Below are 11,783 nucleotides of genomic sequence, written 5' to 3'. Positions count from 1 at the left end.
CGACCGTACTAACTATGTAACTATGTAACTTACAAACCTGTATAACTTTTTGGCACCAGTTGTTTTGACAAAAAGAGAAAATGCACAAAGGGGGGGCTCGAACCTAACAAACCTGTATAACTTTTTGGCACCAGTTGTTTTGACAAAAAGAGAAAATGCACAAAGGGGGGCTCAAACCTAAGACCAAGCTACTTCTTAGGCTTGCTATATCTACAATTGGAGCCCCCCTCTCTTTTTGGCATGCAGGGCACGCAGATGATAAGTACTGGAACGATTGAGAGCTTTAAATGTATGTAACTTCCAAATCTGTATAACTTTTTGGCACCTGTTGTTTTGACAAAAAGAGAAAATGCACAAAGGGGGGGCTCGAACCTAACAAACCTGTATAACTTTTTGGCACCAGTTGTTTTGACAAAAAGAGAAAATGCACAAAGGGGGGCTCAAACCTAAGACCAAGCTACTTCTTAGGCTTGCTATATCTACAATTGGAGCCCCCCTCTCTTTTTGGCATGCAGGGCACGCAGATGATAAGTACTGGAACGATTGAGAGCTTTAAATGTATGTAACTTACAAATCTGTATAACTTTTTGACACCAGTTGATTTAAAAAAATAATTTGTTCCCACCTGTTCAGATACATTTGACTGGAACAGTACAGGCAAGCCGAAGAGCTAGTTCGGACTTAGGTTCGAATCCCCCCCTCTGTGCGTTTACACTGGAAAGCTTTGTGTTTCGGGGGTATAGCTCAGTGGTAGAGCATTTGACTGCAGATCAAGAGGTCCTTGGTTCAAATCCGAGTGCCCCCTAACACACATTTTTTTGCTTTACAACTTAACCATATCCCACAAATGTAGTTTCTTGCAGAAAACCGCCTCATCCAGTCAATGAGCAGCCACCCTGGAGCGCAGAGGTTCAAGAGGTCCTTGGTTCAAATCCAAGTGCCTGCTAATGCATAATTTTTTCTTTACAGCTCAACCATATCTCATGTATGTAGTTTATTGCAAAAAATTTGCAATGTTGAGGTACAGACATTGCTAATTTTTTAGCAATAGCTCAGTGGTGGAGCATTGTGGTCAGGCAGAAAAGAACTATAGAACTTCTAAGGTTCAAATCTCCCCCCCCCCCCCCTCAAAACCCTCTCCTCCCTTCCTCTGTGCAGTTACTCTGTGTGCCAAAACAGGACAAGACATTGGTCTCTGCATTTTGTTGCCAAGCAGCTCCCATGGCATTGTGGTTAGAGCTGCTGCCTTAGAGCGCAGATGTTGTGAGTTTGAATCCTGTGAAGACGCTGATGATGGAAGATGTTAAATGAGATTGATTGTGAGAACCTGGGATGATTGGAGAGCCATGGATCATGGGACTGAAAGATATCGATGGATGGACTGAGTCAAGTGCACAAAGGGGGGCTCGGACCTCAGACCGAGCTACTTCTTAGGCTTGCTATATCTACAATGCGAGCCCCCCTCTCTTTTTGGCACGCAGGGCACGCAGATGATAAGTACTGGAATGATTGAGAGCTTTAAATGTATGTAACTTACAAACCTGTATAACTTTTTGGCACCAGTTGTTTTGACAAAAAGAGAAAATGCACAAAGGGAGGGTCGGACCTAACAAACCTGTATAACTTTTTGGCACCAGTTGTTTTGACAAAAAGAGAAAATGCACAAAGAGGGGCTCAAACCTAAGACCAAGCTACTTCTTAGGCTTGCTATATCTACAAATGGAGCCCCCCTCTCTTTTTGGCACGCAGGACACGCAGATGATAAGTACTGGAACGATTGAGAGCTTTAAATGTATGTAACTTACAAATCTGTATAACTTTTTAACACCAGTTGATTTAAAAAAATAATTTTTTCCCATCTGTTCAGATACATTTGACTGGAACAGTACAGGCAAGCCGAAGAGCTAGTTCGGACTTAGGTTCGCATCCCCCTTCTGTGCGTTTACTCTGGCAAGCTTTGTGTTGCGGGGGTATAGCTCAGTGGTAGAGCATTTGACTGCAGATCAAGAGGTTCTTGGTTCAAATCCGAGTGCCCCCTAATACACATTTTTTTGCTTTACAATTTAACCATATCCCACAAATGTAGTTTCTTGCAAAAAATTGCCTCATCCAGTCAATGAGCAGCCACCCTGGAGCGCAGAGGTTCAAGAGGTCCTTGGTTCAAATCCAAGTGCCTGCTAATGCATAATTTTTTCTTTACAACTCAACCATATCTCATGTATGTAGTTTATTGCAAAAAATTTGCAATGTTGAGGTACAGACATTGCTAATTTTTTAGCAATAGCTCAGTGGTGGAGCATTGTGGTCAGACAGAAAAGAACCATAGAACTTCCTCTGTAGTATACAGCAGCTGATAAGTACTGGAAGAGTTAAGAGCTTTAATTACAAAAAATTGCCACACGAGTATCCCTTTAAGATTTACAAATGTAAATCTTTGATCTTTTTGTGGTTTGACAAAACTTACATCTAAATGGTATGGTACGAGAACCTGCCACCAACTACTCCAAACCCCTTAGATCCCCGACATCCACTGGTTTATATACATTTGACTTGGAAAGTAAAGGAAAAGACAATTCCTCCGTCTGCTCCCAAGGGGTTCGAACCCATGATGTTGCATTCAACCAAAATGTCAGGTGATTTGAACCCACAACCATCACGCTGCAAGGTGGCAATATCTTGACATAGCAAGCTGAGAGTAAGACCTTGGTCTCTGCATTGTGCTGCCAAGCAGCTCCCATGGCATTGTGGTTAGAGCTGCTGCCTTGGAGCGCAGAGGTTGTGAGTTCGAATCCTGTGAAGACCCTGATCATGGAAGATGTTAAATGAGATGGATCGTGAGAACCTGGGATGACTGGTGGATTGGAGAGCCATGGATCATGGGACTGGAACTAATCGATGGACTGAGTTGAGGCGGATGTCAAGGAGAGTAGATTGGAGAGCAGTGGGACTGGAGAATATCGATCGATGGACTGAGGTGAGGAAGCTGTCAAGATGAGTGGTCAGAGGGTGTTGTGGGGCATTGTGGACGGTGATCCACTAGAATGGAGGATTCTAGGTTGTGGAAACTGGTGTTGTGTCTGTTGAAGCATGTGGGATGTTGAAAATAAAAAGGTGGGGGGTTTTATTTGCATTTTTTTTTATACCAATAAAATGGTCTCCCCTTCTACCAATCACCATTGCCTCCAGCCCTTCACCCTAACACCTTTCTCCCCACCCACATAATACCCACTTCTCCATCACCTTCTGGATGCCCAACCATCAACCACTTCACACACACACACACACACACACACACACTTACCTAAACATACCCCATTTCCACACTCCATCACCATGCTCCATCACCACAATTTCTCCAAACCAGCTTCAAGGTCTTTACAGGACTTGAACTCACAACCTCTTTGCTCCAAGGTGGCAGCTCTAACCACTAGACCATGGGAGCTACCTGGAACCTGGAAACTGGAACCTGGCAACTGGAACCTGGAAACTGGAACCTGGAAACTGGAACCTGGAAACTGGAACCTGGAAACTGGAAACAACTGGAAACTGGAAACAACTGGAAACTGGAAACAACTGGAAACTGGAAACAACTGGAAACTGGAAACAACTGGAAACTGGAAACAACTGGAAACTGGAAACAACTGGAAACTGGAAACAACTGGAAACTGGCAACGATGACTGTGGTCTTGGCCTGTTTTGACAAAAAGAGAAAATGCACAAAGGGGGGCTCAAACCTAAGACCGAGCTAATTCTTAGGCTTGCTATATCTACAATTCTAGCCCCCCTCTCTTTTTGGCACGCAGGGCACGCAGATGATAAGTACTGGAATGATTGAGAGTAGAGATGAGCGAATCGAAGTTGACAAACCCGAATTCGTTACGAATTTCATGAAAAAATTGATTTGCAAAGAATACGAATATCGCCGCGATTCTATCGCGCAAATCGCATCATTAAACTCCATTTTACAGCGTTCCAGGCTATTGGGGACCTAAGATGGTGGATCCACATGTGAGTACATGGGGCAGGGGATTATGGGAGGGACAGCGGCGAGAATGAAGGTAGGCGGGCTGACCCTGAATCACATGTGAGATGCAGCCTATTAGTGTTCACTGACCCCTGTGATTTCACAGCCCCTATATAATCGGCGTCCATCTTGCCTCTCTTCATTTAATCTATGCACTCAGATGGAGAGGACGGGACTGGGTGTGTGAATAGCTCATACCACAGCATTACACTGCAACTGCTAGTCACATCAGCATTAGGGAAAGGCAGGAGTGCAGAGTGCTTTGCTGTTACACTGAGAAGGATCGTTGATTGCTAAACCTCCTATTCACGTTATTGAGCATTGCAGCAGAGAGTGGCAGATAGCTGTCAGCTGCCTCATACAGATCTCAAAGTTGCCTGAACTTTCTGAAGCATCTTAACTCCTCATTGTTCAGCCCAATTGATTTTATTTTTATTTGCTCCAGAAAACTTCTGCTGCTCAAAATTGTGTGACAGAGTGCAATTTGGGGTTTAATCCCTGTTTTTTTTTTTTTTTTTTGTGGTGCTGCACTATTGGGTCCTGCTGCTGTTCAGAAAAACGTGATTGTTCAGTGGACTGTAGTGCATTTGCACCATTTTGTACCTGTTAATCTGTCAAGGGGCTGGCTACATACTGTGCAAGTCCAAACAATACTACTCACCGGCTTTTTTTATTTTTTTAAACATTTTTTTCTGCGTATAGTTACGCATATATAACTGCCCTCATCAGTGCATACCGCATAGGTACATCCAAGTATTGTACCATTTAGTACCTGTTAAGCTGTCAGGGTGCTCCATACCGTCAAAGTCCAAACAATAGTATCCACCGGCTGGTGTTTTACAAAAATACAGAGTTTTTTCTGCTAATCGGCCCTCATCAGTGCATACCGCATACGTACATCCAAGTATTGTACCATTTAGTACCTGTTAAGCTGTCAAGGTGCTCCATACCGTCAAAGTACAAACAATAGTATCCATCGGCTGGTGTTTTACAAAAATACAGAGTTTTTTCTGCTAATAGTTAGGCATATTACTTCCCTCATCAGTGCATACCGCATAGGTGCATTCAAGTATTGTACCATCTAGTACCTGTTAACCTGTCAAGGGCCTACATACTGTTCAAGCCGTAGGTATTCACCTGCTGCTGTGCTAGACAAATACTGTTTAAAGAGTAGAGTAGCGTATTGTAATACCCTCATAAACGCACTATGTATGTCAGGCAGAGAAGCGCCAGGACGTGCACAGAGGAGTGGCAGAGGCCTAAATACTTCAGGCAGAGTTGGCAGCAGACTTGGGGCGAGTGGCAGCAGGAGTCGCAGCGAGAGGCCTGAGCTCCCGTTATCAGCCAGCGGTCGTGTCTCCACCAGCAACCCATTTGCCATCGTCGATTGGTTAACACGCTCATCCATATCATCACAAGTGAAATCTGACATCCCCAGTCAACAGTCGGTGGGTTCCTCAGACACAACACTCAGTTGGCATGGCCCGGGAGCAGTACATGTCCTCCCATTGCCTTTGTCCTATGCTGTTCCCTCTCCTAAAGAAGTATCTTATGCTGTGGGTTCAGCTCCACTATTTACTGAGGACGATCCAATAGAGGACAGTCAGCAGCTACTGGACAGCCAAGAAGGGGAGGAGACACGGGCCGCTTGCTCCGCTAGGCGGCCAAGTAGTGCTGCGGAGGGTGACGTGGGAGGTGGTGTTGCAAGTGTTCAGGGTCCTGAAGCAGACACTATTGGGGAACCTAAGGAGGACATCAGTGATGTGCACACAACTGTTGATGATGATGAAGCCGATTGCAATTTGGAGCCAGGAGCAGAAGGGGCTTCATCATCATCAGGAGAAGAGATTTGCAGGTTGCCCTTGAGGCAGCAAGGCGGTAGCACGGTTGACAGTCAACATGGTGGCAGTAGTGGAAACTCAGGAGCCAAACGTGCCCGGGGGAGACCACCTGCTTTGCGGCAGCCTACCTGTGGAACAGGGGTTCCTGGAGACGGAGCCAGTAGCAGTCAATTAGTGCGGACTGCGGGTGGGAAAATGAGCTACTCGGCGGTGTGGAAGTTTTTCATAAGGCATCCGGAGGAGGTTCACCTAGCCACATGCAAGATCTGTCGGCAGAAGGTAAAGCGTGTCCAGGGTCCCAATGTCGGCACCACGGCCCTGCGTCAACACATGCTTCGCCACCATAAAGCGGCCTGGGAGAACCGTGGCTCCGATGTAGTGGTCCAGCCTGCTGCATCACCCAGTGGCCATCCGCTCCCTCCTTCATCAAGCCAAGGCTCCACCACCTCAGCCGAAGGGAGCTTTATGTCAAACCCTCCTTCTGTCGTTCCTGCTTCTCCCGCTTTTAGTCTGCCATTCCGCCAACAATCCATTGGCGAAGCCATGTCCAAGAGACAACAGTATGCGCCCACTCATCCAACAGCGCAGAAGTTGAATGCGCTCCTGTCCAAGTTGCTGGTGTTGCAGTCCCTCCCTTTTCAAGTGGTGGACTCTGCACCTTTCAGAGAATTGATGGCTTGTGCTGAGCCGAGGTGGAGAGTCCCAAGCCGTCATTTCTTTGCGAAGAAGGCAGTACCAGCCCTGCATAAGTTTGTACAAGAGAAGGTGGGCCAGTCCTTGAGCCTGTCGGTGTGTTCAAAAGTGCATAGCAGCGTCAACGTGTGGAGCTGTAACTATGAGCAGGGACAATACTTGTCTTTTACAGCTCACTGGATAAATGTGGTTCCTGCACAGCCACAACAGCAACTTGGACAGGTCACACCGCTTCCTCCTCCACGCTCTCGCTCCCAGGCAGTTGGTCCTGTTACAGTGTGCGATGCTGCCTACTAATCCTCCACCGTGTCCTCGTCCTCCACTGCACGTCCAAATCTCGGTGGCCATTCATCGTACCATGTGTGTAGGGCACGGTGGTGTCAAGCTGTTCTTCACATGGTTTGCCTTGGTGTACGGAGTCACACAGGGGAGGAACTGTTAAAGTTCATTTGTAAGGAAATCCGAGTATGGTTCACTCCACGAAATCTGGAAATGGGAACCATGGTGACAGACAACGGGAAGAACATCGTGTCCGCGCTGCGACAAGGAAGTGTGAAACATGCGCCTTGCATGGCACACGTGTTGAATCTGGTTGTCAAGCACTTCCTCAAGTCTTCACCCCATTTGCAAAACATCCTGAAAATGTCAAAGAAACTGTGCATGCACTTCAGCCACTCGTACACCACCAAGCACACCTTCCTTGAGCTGCAGCGTCAGAACGGTATCCCACAACATAGTCTTATTTGTGACGTTGCCACACGTTGGAATTCCACCCTCCATATGTTGGACAGACTATACGAACAAAGAAAAGCCATCACCGATCTCTTGATGATCCAAGCAGATAGGAGTACTCCCCTGTGTAACTTCAATGTGAAGCAGTGACAACTCATACGTGACACCTTTATTTGTGAGTCACCTGGATTACACCATGAACAACGTAATTCCACTCCTACATTTCCTAAAACAAATGATTGAAACCATGGCTGGTCACGGCAATGGAGACGTTGCGCCTACATCTCAAGGCTACATGAGCCCTGTGGGGGCTGAACTGGAGGAGGAGGATGATGAGGAGCAGAGCGGAGCACAGTTTAGGTTGAATGAGATGGCCGGTTTTTCTAGTCTTCAGACAGGAAAGGAGGAGTAGGAGCAGCCAGAGGAGCTGGAGGGTTATGAGGAAGTTGAGACAGAGGACCCAGACACACCGTGGCAGTATGCAGTGGAGAGGGAGGCAGTTAGTCCCTCCGAGTCACTGGCGCACTGTGTCTTTCAGGAACTACTTGCCTCACTGATGCTTCTGGCCTTGGGCCTTTAATTTTTGGATGTTTAGCAGTAGCTAAATATATGCTTAATGCAAATGTCAACATTGATCTTTAAATGTAAGGGGTTATGAAACCCTCTTGGGTACTGCGAATGCCTGCTCCATACTCATTCTGTGTCTTTCAGGAACTACTTGCCTCCCTGCCCTCAGGGCTTGGGCCTTCAATTTTTGGATGTTTAGCAGTAGCTAAATACATGCTTAATGCAAATTTCAACATTCATCTTTAAATGTAAGGGGATGGTTATGAAACCCTCTTGAGTACTGCGATTGACTGCTCCTGACTCATTCTGTGTCTTTCGGGAACTACTTGCCTCTCTGATGCCTCAGGCCTTGGGCCTTCAATTTTTGGATGTTTTGCAGTAGCTAAATGCATGCTTAATGCAAATTTCAACATTGATCTTTAAATGTAAGGGGTTGGTTATGAAACCCTCTTGGGTACTGCTCCTGACTGCTCCTGACTCATTCTGTGTCTTTCGGGAACTACTTGCCTCCCTAATGCCTCAGGCCTTGGGCCTTACATTTTTGGAAGTTTAGCAGTAGCTAATACATGCTTAATGCTAATTTCAACAATGATCTTTAAATTCTCGGCGCTCTGCTAGGGCCTTCTGCTACCCCGCTGGGGCCGATCCGAGGATCTCACTAAACCATCCAATCGGTAATAGAGACATGCGGCGTATACAAAGGGCAGGGACTTAATGAACCCGAGCTTATGACCGGCGCTTAGTTGTGATTCTTCTTTCGTGGCAAATAATTACAATCCCTGATCCCTGTCACGAAAGGGGTTCAGCGGGTTACCCGCACCTGTCGGTGAAAGATAGACACACGCTTGGCCGTTCAGTGTAGCCCTGGACATCTGAGGGCATAACACACCTGTTATTGCTCGATCTCGCGAGTGATTGTGCAATGTAAGGGTTTATTAAAGCCTCTTGGGTACTGCTGATGCCTACTCTTGACTGCTCCTGTGTCTTTCAGGAACTACTTGACTTCATGATGCTTCTGGGCTTGGGCCTTTAATTTTAGGATTTTTGAAATACATACATACATGCTTAATTAAAATTTCAACATTTATGGTGCAATGTATGGGGTTATTAAACACTCTTGGGTAGTGTTTTTTTTCAAATTTTCGGATATTTATCAAAGTAATAAACTTGAATTTTCCACAATAATAACCATAACACCATTAAACGATTGTTGCGTGTGATTTTTTAAGTAAACTTTTCAAAACAAATACGCAGAGGGATGAACTCTGCTTCTTTAATTCATAATAAATTATTTTATAGAAGAATGTCTTTTGGTGGTCCACTGTACTGCATTATAGAGTCTTCTGGACTCTTGGATATGCGCTTGTTCTTAAACAAAGGTACAAAAACCAAAAATGGCCGGTCAGGGCTATGGAGACGTTGCGCCTACATCTTACGGCCACATGAGCCCTGTGGGTGCTTGTGAGATTAGGTCCTTTGTACTCACACGGCTGGGTCCGGGACACAAATTTTGATTTAAATTTCAAATAAAAAAAATCACACATTTCAATGGTCTCCTCATGCTGCAGCAAACTCCAGGCTGCGTCATTCTGGTAATATATAGAGAGCACTCGCTGTCCTAAATTTTCGTCAAAAATTTTCGTCAAAAATGTTTGTCTTTTTTATTAGGGATTGTGAAGCTTTGGTGCGTACTCATGCATCAGCCAACTCCAGCCTGTGTCATTCAGGCAATATGTGGTTTACTGATGGCGCTGCTGGGCCTGGGTCTGGGAATTTCAAATTTTCTCATAGGTAGCAACCGCTATCCATAAGTCTTCTTCATAAATTTCTACAATTGTTGTGTTTTTTTTTTTTTTTTTGAGGGATTGTGAAGCCCTAGTGTGTACTCATGCATCAGCCAACTCCAGGGTGTGTCATTCATGCAACATATAGGTAGCACCCGCTGTCCTAAATATTCTTTAAATTATTTTAAAAATGGCAGTTTTTTCTTTGGGATTCTGAAGCCCTGGTGTGTACTCAATGCTGCTTCCTGCTAAACTCTGTCAGACCGTTGGTCCTGCAACAGTGTGCTACTCCGCCTTCACATCCTCCTCTGTGTCTTAAGCCTCCACTGCCCGGACAAGTCTCAGTGGCCCTTCCATGTGTGCCGGTCACGGCGGTGTCACGCTGTTTTTTCACATGGTTTGCCTTGCGAAAAGTCTTGGAAACAATGGACGGTCAGGGCAATGGAGACGTTTCGCCTAAATCTCACGGCCACATGAGCCCTGTGGGGGCTTGTTGGATTTGGTCCTTCGTACCCACACGCTGGGGTCCAGGACACGCAAAGGTTGTTTTAAATTTCAAATAAAAAAATGATGGCGCTGCTGGGCCTGTGTCTGTTAATTTCAAATTTTCTCATGGGTAGCACCCGCTATTCAAAATCTTTTTCAAAAATTTCTTAAATTGTGGTGTTTTTTGGGGGGATTGTGAAGCCCTGGTGTGAACTCGTGCATCAGCCAACTCCAGGCTGTGTCATTCAGGCAATATATGGGTTACTGATGCCGCTGTGGGGCCTGGGTCTGTTAATTTCAAATTTTCTCATAGGTAGCACCCGCTATCCAAAATCTTCGGGATTGTGAAGGCCTAGTACCTACTCATGCTGCTGGCAACTCTGGGCTGTGTCATTCATCCACTATATGGTCTCCTCATGCTGCCAACACCTCCATGCTGTGTCATTCAGCCACTATATGGTCTCATCATGCTGCCAACACCTCCACGCTGTGCCATTCAACCACTATATGGTCTCCTCATGCTGCCAACACCTCCATGCTGTGTCATTAAGCCACTATATGGTCTCCTCATGCTGCCAACACCTCCATCCTGTGTCATTCAGCCACTATATGGTGTCCTCATGCTTCAGCCTCATCCAAGCTGTGTCATTCAGCCACTATATGGTGTCCTCATGCTGCCAACATGTCCATGCTGTGTCATTCAGCCACTATATGGTGTCCTCATGCTGCCAACATGTCCATGCTGTGTCATTAAGCCACTATATGGTCTCCTCATGCTGACAACACCTCCATGCTGTGTCATTTAGCCACTATATGGTGTCCTCATGCTTCAGCTTCATCCAAGCTGTGTCATTCAGCCACTATATGGTGTCCTCATGTTGCCAACACCTCCACGCTGTGCCATTCAGCCACTATATGGTGTCCTCATGCTGCCAACACCACCATTCTGTGTCATTGAGCCACTATATGGTGTCCTCATGCTTCAGCCTCATCCAAGCTGTGTCATTCAGCCACTATATGGTGTCCTCATGCTGCCAACACCTCCACACTGTGCCATTCAGCCACTATATGGTGTCCTCATGCTGCCAACACCTCCATTCTGTGTCATTGAGCCACTATATGGTGTCCTCATGCTTCAGCCTCATCCAAGCTGTGTCATTCAGCCACTATATGGTGTCATCATGCTGCCAACACCTCAATGCTGTGCCATTCAGCCACTAAATGGTCTCCTCAAGCTGCCAACACCTCCACACTGTCATTCAGTCACTATATGGTCTCCTGACACTGATGCGACCACCAGGCTCTGTCATTGTGCTGCTGTGCGGCAGTGATTCTAAAAGCAATGCCGATAATCTGCATGTTATTCTGAATAACAATATTATTTCATTAACCCAGCACACTCCATATGCGTTTTAGAACACAGCAAAGTGTTCTATAACCCTATAGAGGCTGTATGTAGGCTAGAAATAGCCTTTTTTAATATAGATTCGCCGCGAAAAAATTTACATCGAAACAAACTTTTCTGGAAATTTCGGCTAATCGGCCGAATCAAATTTTTGAAAAGTTTGCTCGTCTTTATTTACAATGCATGGTTAAGCTCTCTTTTTCTGTTGTATACAAGTTGTTATGGAGCTACATGCATGTTACAATAGAGGA

General features: G+C 45.8%; 2 non-coding genes across 2 annotated transcripts; both read left to right on the top strand.

Moving 5' to 3' along the window:
- The first annotated feature begins 733 nt into the window (after window positions 1-733).
- TRNAC-GCA (transfer RNA cysteine (anticodon GCA)) lies at window positions 734-805 on the top strand. Its single transcript has one exon. It is a non-coding gene; the product is annotated as a tRNA-Cys (tRNA).
- Window positions 806-1,966: 1,161 nt separating this feature from the next.
- On the top strand, window positions 1,967-2,038 carry TRNAC-GCA (transfer RNA cysteine (anticodon GCA)). The gene has a single exon. It is a non-coding gene; the product is annotated as a tRNA-Cys (tRNA).
- Window positions 2,039-11,783: the final 9,745 nt, after the last annotated feature.

This window comes from Hyla sarda, chromosome 1, assembly GCF_029499605.1.
Source record: "Hyla sarda isolate aHylSar1 chromosome 1, aHylSar1.hap1, whole genome shotgun sequence".
In the NCBI taxonomy this organism is placed as follows: Eukaryota; Metazoa; Chordata; class Amphibia; order Anura; family Hylidae; genus Hyla; species Hyla sarda.
This window is presented reverse-complemented; position numbering and strand designations above follow the sequence as displayed.